Source organism: Tachyglossus aculeatus, chromosome 8, assembly GCF_015852505.1.
Source record: "Tachyglossus aculeatus isolate mTacAcu1 chromosome 8, mTacAcu1.pri, whole genome shotgun sequence".
Lineage (NCBI taxonomy): Eukaryota > Metazoa > Chordata > Mammalia > Monotremata > Tachyglossidae > Tachyglossus > Tachyglossus aculeatus.
The window spans coordinates 40201107-40212086 of record NC_052073.1 but is presented as its reverse complement, the minus strand read 5'-3'; positions in this window follow the sequence as shown (position 1 = coordinate 40212086).

Here is a 10980-nt window from a genome sequence, read left to right as displayed (position 1 = left end):
AGTTTGAAACTAAAATCCTGAATTAAAATCCAAAGGCTGACCCTGACCCGTGTCTGATTTTAAGTTTTAATCTGTTTGAATCCAAGTTTAAAACTAAAATGAAAAGCCTGAGTTAAAATCTAAGGTTAAACGTAAAGGCCTAAAGTTAGATCTAAAGGCCCGTGTTTAAATCTCAATCTAAAAATCTGTTTAAATCTAAAACCTGAATTTAAGCCTAAAAGCCCAAGTTTGAAGCTAATCCCTTGACTTTAAAACTAAATCTAAGTTTAAATCTACATTTAGATCTAAACCTAACTTTAAATCTAAAACTAAGTTTCATTGTAAATGTCAAGGCTTAAGTTTAGATATAAAGTCCTGAGTTTAAATCACAAAGCCAGAGTTTACTTCTAAGTTTCAATTTAACTGCCGGCTTCGATATCAAAGTTGAAACCTAACGGGCCTGCTTTGAAATCTAAGTTTCAATCCAACTGCCTGCTTTGAAAGCTAAGTTTCAATCCAACAGCCTGCTTTTCAAGCTAACATCCTGCTTTGAAACCTAAGTTTAAATCAAACAACCTGCTCGTAAAGCTAACAGCCTGCTTTGAAATCTAAGTTTAAATGTTACAGCCTGCTTTTGAATCTAACAGCCTGCTTTGAATCTAAGCTTTAATCAAACAGCCTGCTTTTAAATCTAAGTGTAAAGGTAACAGCCTGCTTTTGAATCAAAGTGTAAAGCTAACAGCCTGCTTGGAAATGTAATTTTAAAGCTAACAACCCGCTTTTAAAACTAACAGCCTGCTTGGAAATCGAAGTTGAAATCTAACAGCCTGCTTTTAAATCAAACAGCCTGCTTTCAAATCTGTTTCAATCCAACAGCCTGCTTTTGAATCTAAATTCAAATCTAACATCCTGCTTTTGAAACTGACTTTAAATCCAACAGCCTGCTTTTGAATCCAAGTTTAAATCTAACAGCCAGTTTTTAAAGCTAACAGCCAGCTTTGAAATCTAAGTTTAAATCTAACAGCCTGCTTATAAATCTACCTTTTACTCTAACAGCCTGCTTTTGAATCTGTTTAAAGCTAACAGACTGCTTTTAAATCCAAGTTGAAATCTAACAGTCTGCTTTTAAACCTGCCTGCTTTTGAATCTTTCAATTTAACAGTCTGATTTGAATCCAAGTGCCAATTTAACCGCCTGCTTTTAAATTAAAGTGTCAATCTAACAGCCAGCTTTTAAATCTAAGTTTCAAACAGCCTGCTTATAAATCTAAGTGCCAATATAACAGCCTGCTTGGAAATCCAACTGTCAATCTAACAGCCTGCTTTTAATGCTAACAACCTGCTTTGGAATTTAAGTTTCAATCCAACAGCCTACTTTTAAGTCTAACAGCCTGCTCTTGAATCTAAGTTTTAATCTAACGGCCTGCTTTTGATGCTAACAGCCTGCTTTTCAATCCACGGTTTAATGCTAACAGCCTGCTTTAAATGCAAACAGCCTACTTTTGAATCTAAATTTTAATCTAACAGCCTGCTTTTGAATTTAAATTTTAAGCTAACAGCCTACTTTTAAAGCCAACAGCCTGATTTTGAATTCGTTTCATTTTAACAACCTACCTTTAAAGCTAACAGCCTGCTTTGTAATTTAAGTTTCAAACAGCCTGCTTTGGAATTTGTTTCAATCCAACAGCCTGTTTTTAAAGCCAACAGCCTGCTTTTGAATCTACGTGTTAATCTAACAGCCTGCTTTTAAAGCTAACAGCCTGCTTTTGAATCTGTTTCAATCTAACGGCCTGCTTTTAATGCTAAAATCCTGCTTTTGAATATGTTAAAAGCTAACAGCCTGCTTTTGAATCTGTTTTAATCTAACAGCCTGCTTTTAATGCCAACAGCCTGCTTTTGAATCTAGGTTTTTATCTAACAGCCTGCTTTTAAAGCTAACAGCCTGCTTTTGAATTTAAGTTTCAATCAGCCTACTTTTAAAGCTAACAGCCTGCTTTGGAATTTAAGTTTCAATCTAACAGCCTGCTTTGGAATTTAAGTTTCAATCTAACAGCCTGCTTTCAATGCTAACAGCCTGCTATTCAATCTAAGTTAAAATCTAACAGCCTGCTTTTAAAGCTAACAGCCTGCTTTTGAATGTTGTTTCAATCTAACAGCCTGCTTTTAGAGCTAACAGCCTGCTTTTAAATTTAAGTTTCAATCTAACTGTCTGCCTTTAATGCTAACAGCCTGCTTTTGAATCTAAGCTTTAAGGCTAACAACCTGCTTTCAATGCTAACAGCCTGCTTTTGATTTTTAGTGTCTAAGAGCCTGCTTTTAATGCTAACAGCCTACTTTTAAATCTATGTTAATGCTAACAACCTGCTTTTGAATCTGTTTTTATCTGACAGCCTACGTTTAAAGCTAACAGCCTACTTTTGAATCTGTTTTAATCCTAACAGCCTACTTTCAATGCTAACAGCCTGATTTTGAAACTGTGTTTATCTAACAGCCTGCTTTTAAAGCTAACAGCCCGCTTTTTAATCTGTTTATCTAACAGCCTGCTTTTAATGCCAACAGCCTGCTTTTGAATTTTAAGTTTATATCTAACAGCCTGCTTTTGAATAGAAGTTTCAAACAGCCTGCTTTTAAATCAGACAGCCTGCTTTTAAATCTAACAGCCTGCTTTTAAACCAGGTTTAAATCTAAATGCCTGCATTGAAATCTAAATCTAAGTAAAAGTCAAACCCTTAAAAACCCCCAGAGTACAAAACTAAACCCAAAGCCACCATGCCCCCACCCCAAGAAGGAAACACTCCATCAGTTGTCTTTATTTATTATGATACAAAGACTAAACATTCTCGATGCTAAACGAGATTACAGTTTTCTGGGAACACAAAAATCATGAAACAATTACAGATATGTACATATGTGACAGAACACAACTTAATACAGTCATCTGATTACTTTGTGATGGTACCCGGTTGACACGATGATGGATGTGCTGGGGGACGGGAAGATTTGGGAATGGGACAGAGAGGGCGCACCTTTGGATAATGCCACAGGCTTGGGGAGTCATAATAGTATCACACACTTGAGGGCGGAGCACTGCTTTCGCTACCAGTTGCCTCTGACAGAATACATTAGGGAGTGCTGAGGACGCAAAAGGCAGGAGTGCAAAGTCTAGAACAGATAGCGAAGACGCCGGGAGTCACTGTGGCCGAGCGACAGAGTGAGATTGAATTCCTTCTCACCTGCCGTGTCAGGGTGCCAGGGCCGGAATGCGCCTCAACAGTACTCCATGGCAGAAGAGCGGGAGTGGAGAAGAAAGGATGGTGCTCCTGGGAGCTGAAAAGAAAAGGTGAAAAAAATGAGAGGACGGTTTTTAAATGAGAGGCCTCCACCGGGCCCCAGTGAACCTACTATTCAAATCGCACAAGAGAACAGCCACGGACACTCTTCCTTACCTCTGCCAATAGATCTCCACACCTACCCAGCCCGGGGAGTACCTGAAGTCAAACACATAGCAGCTCTCCAAGGCAGCTGCTGACTAAACAGGGAGTTGACAAGGGCCGCGATACCCAGGACCACCTTTGCTTTCTAGCCTCCCTAACAACTTAGGTAGGAGGCTAAGCGAATCCAGAGAAGAATGGTGGGGGGGGGGGGGGAAAGAACACAAGCATACATACTCTCGCTCTCTGTCTTGATACGTAGCTTTCCGCCCCCCCCCCCGCCCCCCGCCCCTGGGAACAACCCCTTACAACTCTAAGAAGGTCTCTTGTATAGAAAGCTACAGATGAATAACAGTTCCAATGCAATGAATGTTCACTATGCTCGACCCTACCCTTTCCCAGGACTCCGCTCTGACCCAGAAATCTCCCCCTCTCCGACTGTCAGACCTATAGTACTTTTATTCCCGAGTAATAAAGGAGGACAAAGGGAATTGCCGGCCCGAAATTTTTCCTGTTTTGGGGATTTTTTTGAATGCCCCATCCTCCTTCCTTCCAGCACTGCGGTGGATACACGGCTAGTTGGGCAGCCCAACCGAGTCTGTTCCATTTTCCAGAGTGATCTCGATCGAGAGGGGGATGACGCGTGCCGGCGGTCAACGGTGGGACAGGCGAGAAGGAGGCACGGTGAGGAGATTGGTGGCAGAGGAGCTGAGGGTCTGGACTGGGCTGTAGAAGGAATGAAGAGAGGTTAGGTAGGAGGGGGTGAGGTGATCTAGAGCCTTGAAGCCTATGGTGATGAGTTTCTGCCTGATGCGTACGTTGATTGGTAGCCACTGGAGATTTTTGAGGAGGGGAGTAACATGCCCAGAGCGTATCTGGACAAAGACAATGCGGGCAGCAGCGTGAAGTTTGGATTGAAGTGGGTAGAGACAAGAGGATGGCAGATCGGATAGGATGCTGATACAGTAATCCAGATGGGATAGGATGAGAGCTTGAACGAGCAGCGTAGCGGTTAGGATGGAGAGGAGAGGGGGAATCTTGGCAATGTTGCGGAGCTGAGACCAGCAGGTTTTGGTGACGGCTTGGATGTGAGGGGTGAATGAGAGAGCGGAGTCGAGGATAACACCAAGGTTGCAGGCTTGTGAGACGGGAAGGATGGTAGTGCCGTCAACAGTGATGGGAAAGTCGGGGAAAGGGCAGGGTTTGGGAGGGAAGACAAGGAGTTCAGTCTTGGACATGTTGAGTTTTAGGTGGCGGGCAGACATCCCTATGGAGATGTCCCAAAGGCAGGACGAGATGCGAGCTTGGAGGGAGGGAGAGAGAGCAGGGGCAGAGATGTAGATTGGGTGTCATCAGCACAGACGCGATAGTTGAAGCCGTGAGAGTGAATGAGGTCACCAAGGGAGTGAGTGTAGATAGAGAACAGAAGGGGACCAAGAACTGAACCATGAGGAACCCCTACAGTAAGGGGATGGGAGGGGGGAGGAGGAGCCAGCAAAAGAGACTAAGAATGATCGATTTTCAAGGAAATCAAAATGCCTCTGGACAGCCAGAATATTGATACCCTTTATCGTCCCATCAAGAAAACCAAATTACCAGCCAAAAATCCATTTGGGCACCGCTGGGGACCAAAAACCAATTTAGGCACCCCCACCGTTATGTGAGTTTACCTGTGACCCTCTGGCCCAAAACGTACTTTTGGACAAGTGTGGGCATCGACAATACCCTCGACCGACGCCCCCTCCTCCCCTTGGTGCCCAAAGCACTCATTAGGGTAGCCACAGGCACCAGAAATTCGTTTGGACCCTGTGCCCACCAAAAAGTCGGTTGTGCGATGGTGGGCACAAACAAACAGATTTGGTCTGCCGGGAGCACCAACAAACCGTTTGCTCTTGCAGGGTTAATTTGGGGAGAGTGATTTTCGTTTTAAGAATAGGGAGGTTGTGGGGTTTTGTTTAAAAGCCTTGTACAGTTGTTCATTTTTTTAAATGAAGAGGACTAGATGCGGGAAAAGGGAGAGGAAGCACCAGGAAAAAAAAAAGGTTGTAAGCTACTTACTTGCAGGGGTTTTGTTGAGGAACAGCCACATCTCCCAAGGCTCTGGGTCAGTGATGAATCTAAAAAGAAAGACAGAAAAATAAAGATTAGAGAAGCAGCGTGGCTCAGTGGAAAGAGCACAGGCTTTGAAGTCAGAGGTCATGGGTTCAATTCCCGCCTCCACCAATTACCGGCTGTATGACTTTGGGCACATCACTTCACTTCTCTGTGCCTCGGTTCCCTCATCGGTAAAGTGGGGATTAAGGCTGTGAACGCCCGGGGGACAACCCGATTACCTTGGAACCTCTGCAGCGCTTTTAACAATGCTTTGCACATAGTAAGTGCTTAATCAATACTGTTATAATAGATGGAATTATTATTCCGATGGAACCGGTGTAGCCATACCATAACTAAAGCAGGTGGGTCATCCTGTCCTCTCGGCCCCAAAACGGGACGGCCCCCTCCGCACAGACACGCTACACCTATAAGCATCTGCCCACGACCTGACTCAGGTTCAACGACAGAGCCGAAGCCCCTACCCCAAGAGACCAGTGAAAAAGCCAAAATAAGCCCCCTACTCTCCCTCACCCTGACCCGGGAACACAGAGAGGAAGGCAGACACTGGGAAGATACTGAAGACGCAGCAGCTGAGAGAAGGCCCACCCTCCGGGGGCATTATATAGAGTAGGGAAGGGACGGGGCTCAAACTCCTGGCAATCCCTCGATTGGGAGCAGCTGAGCAGTGGGCCACCATTGGAGGGGACTGTGCCCGGGAGTCGTTCATCCTTTGCAGAGCAAACACCATGCCTGCTTGGCAGAGTACGTGCGAGGCGGTGAGCAGCTTCCTCGGCAGCCAGTGGCATGGACAACCCAGTGGGGAAGGACAGAAAAGGAATCTCGGGGGATCCAGGAAATGGGAGAGCTAGTGTACGGCCTAGCTGTTTATTTAAGAAGGATAAAAACTAAAAAAAAAAACTAAAAGTTTCCTGATCCAACATTCTGTCCCCAAGAGGTGGGAATCAAATTTCTTTCAAATTGGACAGTGAGGACCCACCGGGACTGGAACTGGTACAATGCCGATCTTCGGCTGTCCACCTCAAGAGGTGGACCCCGGGAAGAGTGCCCTAAATCCCACAGGTAAATAAAATTGAAAAAAATCCACGATGGCCCCCAAAAGTATAGAGGGGGTTGAAATATGCTTTAAAAACCTCACAACCACAACAGGAATCTAAATGAAAAAGTACATGGGGTTTTGATTTCCTCTTAAAATTAATTTAAGAGGATATCAAAAAGCCAATGCATCATGTGACTATTAATGTCCACGGTGTCCCGGGAAGGCAGGTGGTTACAAGATGGACAAAGGGTATTGCCGGCCTGAAAATTTTTTCCTGTTTTGGGGATTTTTTTGAATGCCCCATCCACCATCCTTCCAGCATTGAGGTGGACACATGGCTAGTCGGGCAGCCCACCGAGTCTGTTCCATTTTCCACAGTGATCTCGATCGATTTTCAAGGAAATCAAAGTGCTTCTGGACAGCCAGAATATTGATATACTTTATCGTCCCGTCAAGAAAACCAAATTACCAGCCAAAAATCAATTTGGGCACCGCTGGGGACCGAAAACCAGTTTAGGCACCCCCACGGTTCTGTGAGGTTTACTTGTGACCCTGTGGCCCCCAAACTCACTTTTGGGGATGTGTGGGCACCGACAATAATAATAATAATAATAATAATGTTGGTATTTGTTAAGCGCTTACTATGTGCAAAGCACTGTTCTAAGCGCTGGGGGAACACAAGGAGATGAGCTTGTCCCATGTGGGGCTCACAGTCTTAATCCCCATTTTACAGATGAGGGAACTGAGGAACGGAGAAGTGAAGTGACTTCCCCAAGGTCACACAGCAGACGTGGGGGAGGCGGCATTAGAACCCATGGCCGTCTGTAGCTTCTCCGGTGCTCCCCGGGACGGCTGGGCCTATGGAGGTCGGCTCAGAATGGAGCCCGTGGCATTTGTGCCAATCTTATTATTATTATTATTATTATTATTATTAGTGGTTAGGGCACAGGCAAACTCCTTGAGCAAAGGGAAGGGATGGCTCTATGTGCCCTCACCCCCCTCTTAAAAATAAATAATGATGATAATAATAATGCTGGTGTTTGTTCATTCGTTCAGTCATATTAATTGAGCACTTACGGTGTGCAAAGCACTGTACTAAGCGCCTGGGTGAGTACAATACAACAATAAACATATGTTCCCTACCCATCACGAACTTACAGTCTAGTACTTACTATGTGCCAGGCACTGTACTGTTACAGGCGCTGAATGTAAGATGATCAGGTTGGACAGAGTCCCTGTCCCACATGGGGCTCACAGTCTTAATCCCCATTTTACAGATGGGGTAACTGAGGCCCAGAGAAGGGAAGTGACTTGGTCAAGGCAATACAGCAGACAAGTGGCAGAGCCAGGATTAGAACCCAGGTCCTCTGATTCCCAGACCTGTGTTCTGTCCACTAGGCCATGCAGCTTCTCTTTCTCTTAACTGAGTCCTCTAAGTCTGCAATGTTCAGGGTGATGGTTATAATAGTAATAATGACAATGAAGACAATAATAATAGTACTTGCTAAGTGCTTACTATGTGCGGTGCACTATACTAGTCATTGGGGTAGATATAAATGAATGATGTTGGACACAGTCCCTATCCCAAAAGAGGCTCCCAGTCTAAGTTAGAGGGAGTAGGTTTAATCCCCATTTTCACAGATAAGGAAACCGTGGCAGACAATGCCCTCGACGGATGCCCCCTCATCCCGTTGGAGCCCAAAGCACTCATTAGGGTATCCACGGGCACCAGAAATCCGTTTGGACCCTGTGGCCACCCAAAAATCGGTTATGCCATCGTGGGCACAATAAAACAGATTTGGTCTGCCGGGAGCGAAAACAAACCGTTTGCTCTTGCAGGGTTAAGTTGGAGAGAATGATTTTCGTTTTTAAAATAGGGAGGTTGTGGGGTTTTTGTTTAAAAGCCTTGTACAATTGTTCCTTGTTTTATGGGGAGGACTAGATGCGGGAAAAGGGAGAGGAAGCACCAGGAAAAAAAAGTCTGTAAGGTACTCACGTGTAGGGGTTTTGTTGAGCAACAGCCACGTCTCCCAAGGCTCTGGGTCAGTGATGAATCTAAAAAGACAGAAAAATAACAAGTAGACAAGCAGCGCGGCTCAGTGGACAGAGCATGGGCTTCGGCAGTCGGAGTTTGTGTTGTTGAGCCTGAGTCGGGTCCTGGGCAGATGCTTGTAGGGGTAGTGTCTCTGTGCCTCAGTTCTCTCATTGGTAAAGTGGGGATTAAGGCTGTGAGCCCCACGTGGGACAACCCGATCACCTTGTAACATCCCCAGCACTTAGAACAGTGCTTTGCACATAGTACGTGCATAATAAATCATAATACATTGCATTATTATTCCGATGGAACTGGTTCAGCCATACCGTAACTGAGGCAGGTGGGTCATCCTGTCCTCTCGGCCCAAACCCGAGATGGCCCCCTCCACACAGAGACACTACACATACAAGCATCTGCCCAGGACCCGACAGCCTCAACAACACAAACTCCGACAGAGGCAAAGCCCCTACCCCCAGAGAGCAGTGAAAATGTCAAAATAAGCCCCCTACCCTCCCTCACCATGACCCAGGAACACAGAGAGGAGGGCTGGAACTGGGAAGGTACTGAAGAGGCAGCAGCTGAGAGAAGGCTCACCCTCCTGGGGCCTTATATAAAAGTAGGGAAGGGGCGGGGCTCAACCGCCTGGCAATCCCTTGATTGGGAGCAGCTGAGCAGTGGGCCACCATTGGAGGGGACTGTGCCCAGGACCCGCTCAGCATTCGCAGAACAAAAAATATGCCTGCTTGGCAGAGTGCGTGGGAGGCGAAAGGGGTCTTCCTTGGCAGCCGGTGGCATGGAATACCCTGTGGGCAAGGACCGAAAAGGAATCTCGGGTGCTCCAAAGGACCCAGGGGATGGGAGAGCTAGGGTACGGCCTAGCTGATTATTTAAAAAGAAGGAACAAAAAAACAAACCAAAAGTTTCCTGATCCAACATTCTGTCCCCAAGAGGCGGGAATCAAATCAAATTTCTTTCGATTTGGACAGTGAGGACCCAACGGAACTGGAACTGGGACCCTGCTGATCTTCAACTGTCCAACGCAAGAGGTGGACCCCGGGAAAAGTGCTCTAAATCCCACAAGGAACTAAAATCGAAAAAAATCCACGATGGCCCCTAAAAGAATAGAGGGATTTAAAACATGCCTAAGAAACTTCAGAAAAAAAATAAAACAGAATCCGAAATGAAAAAGTTATTGGCATTTGGAATTCCTCTTAAATTCATTTAAGAGGAAATCAAAAAGCCAATGCATCATCTGACTATTAATATCCATGGGGTCCCAGGAAAGCAGGTGGTTCCTTGAGAGGATGGAAAAAGGGAATTGCTGGCCCGAAAATTTTTTCGTGTTTTGGGGATTTTTTTGAATGCCTCATCCACCTTCCTTCCGGCATTGGGGTGGACACATGGCTAGTCCGGCAGCCCAACCGAGTCTGTACAATTTTCCAGAGTGATCTCGATCGATTTTCAAGGAAATCAAAGTGCCTCTGGTCAGCCAGAATATTGAAATCCTTCATCATCCCGTCTAGAAAACCAAATTAGCAGCCAAAAATCAATTTGGGCACCGCTGGGGACCGAGAACCAGTTTAGGCATGCCCACGGTTAGGGGAGGTTTACTTGTGACCCTGTGGCCCCCAAAAGTACTATTGGGCAAGTGTGGGCATCGGCAATACCCTCGACCAAAGCCCCCTCCTCCCGTTGGTGCCCAAACCACTCATTAGGATATCCACGGGCACCAGAAATCCGTTTGGAACCTGTGGCCACCAAAATATCGGTTATGGCATCATGGGCACAAAAACACAGATTTGGTCTGTCGGGAGCACCAAAAAACCATTTGCTCTTGCAGGGTTAATCTGGGGAGAGTGATTTTCATTTTAAAAATAGGGAGGTGGTGGGGTATTGCTTTAAAAGCGTTCTACATTGTTCCTTTTTTTATGAGGAGGAATAGATGAGGGAAAAGGGAGAGGAAGCACCAGGAAAAAAAAAAGTCTGTAAGCTACTCACTTGCAGGTGTTTTGTTGAGGAACAGCCACCTCTCCCAAGGCTCTGGGTCAGTGATGAATCTAAATAGAAAGACAAAAAAAATTAGAGAAGCAGCGTGGCTCAGTGGAAAGAGCACGGACTGTGGAGTCAGAGGTCATCGGTTCAAATCCCACCTCCACCAATTACCGGCTGTGCGACTTTGAGCACATCACTTCACTTCTCTGTGCCTCAGTTCCCTCATCGATAAAGTGGGGATTAAGGCTGTGAGCCCCCTGTGGGACAACCCGATCACCTTGTAACCTCCCCAGCGCTTAGAACAGTGCTTTGCTCATAGTAAGTGCTTAATAAATGCTATTATAACAGATTGCATTATTCCGATGGAACTGGTGCAGCGATACCGTAACAGGC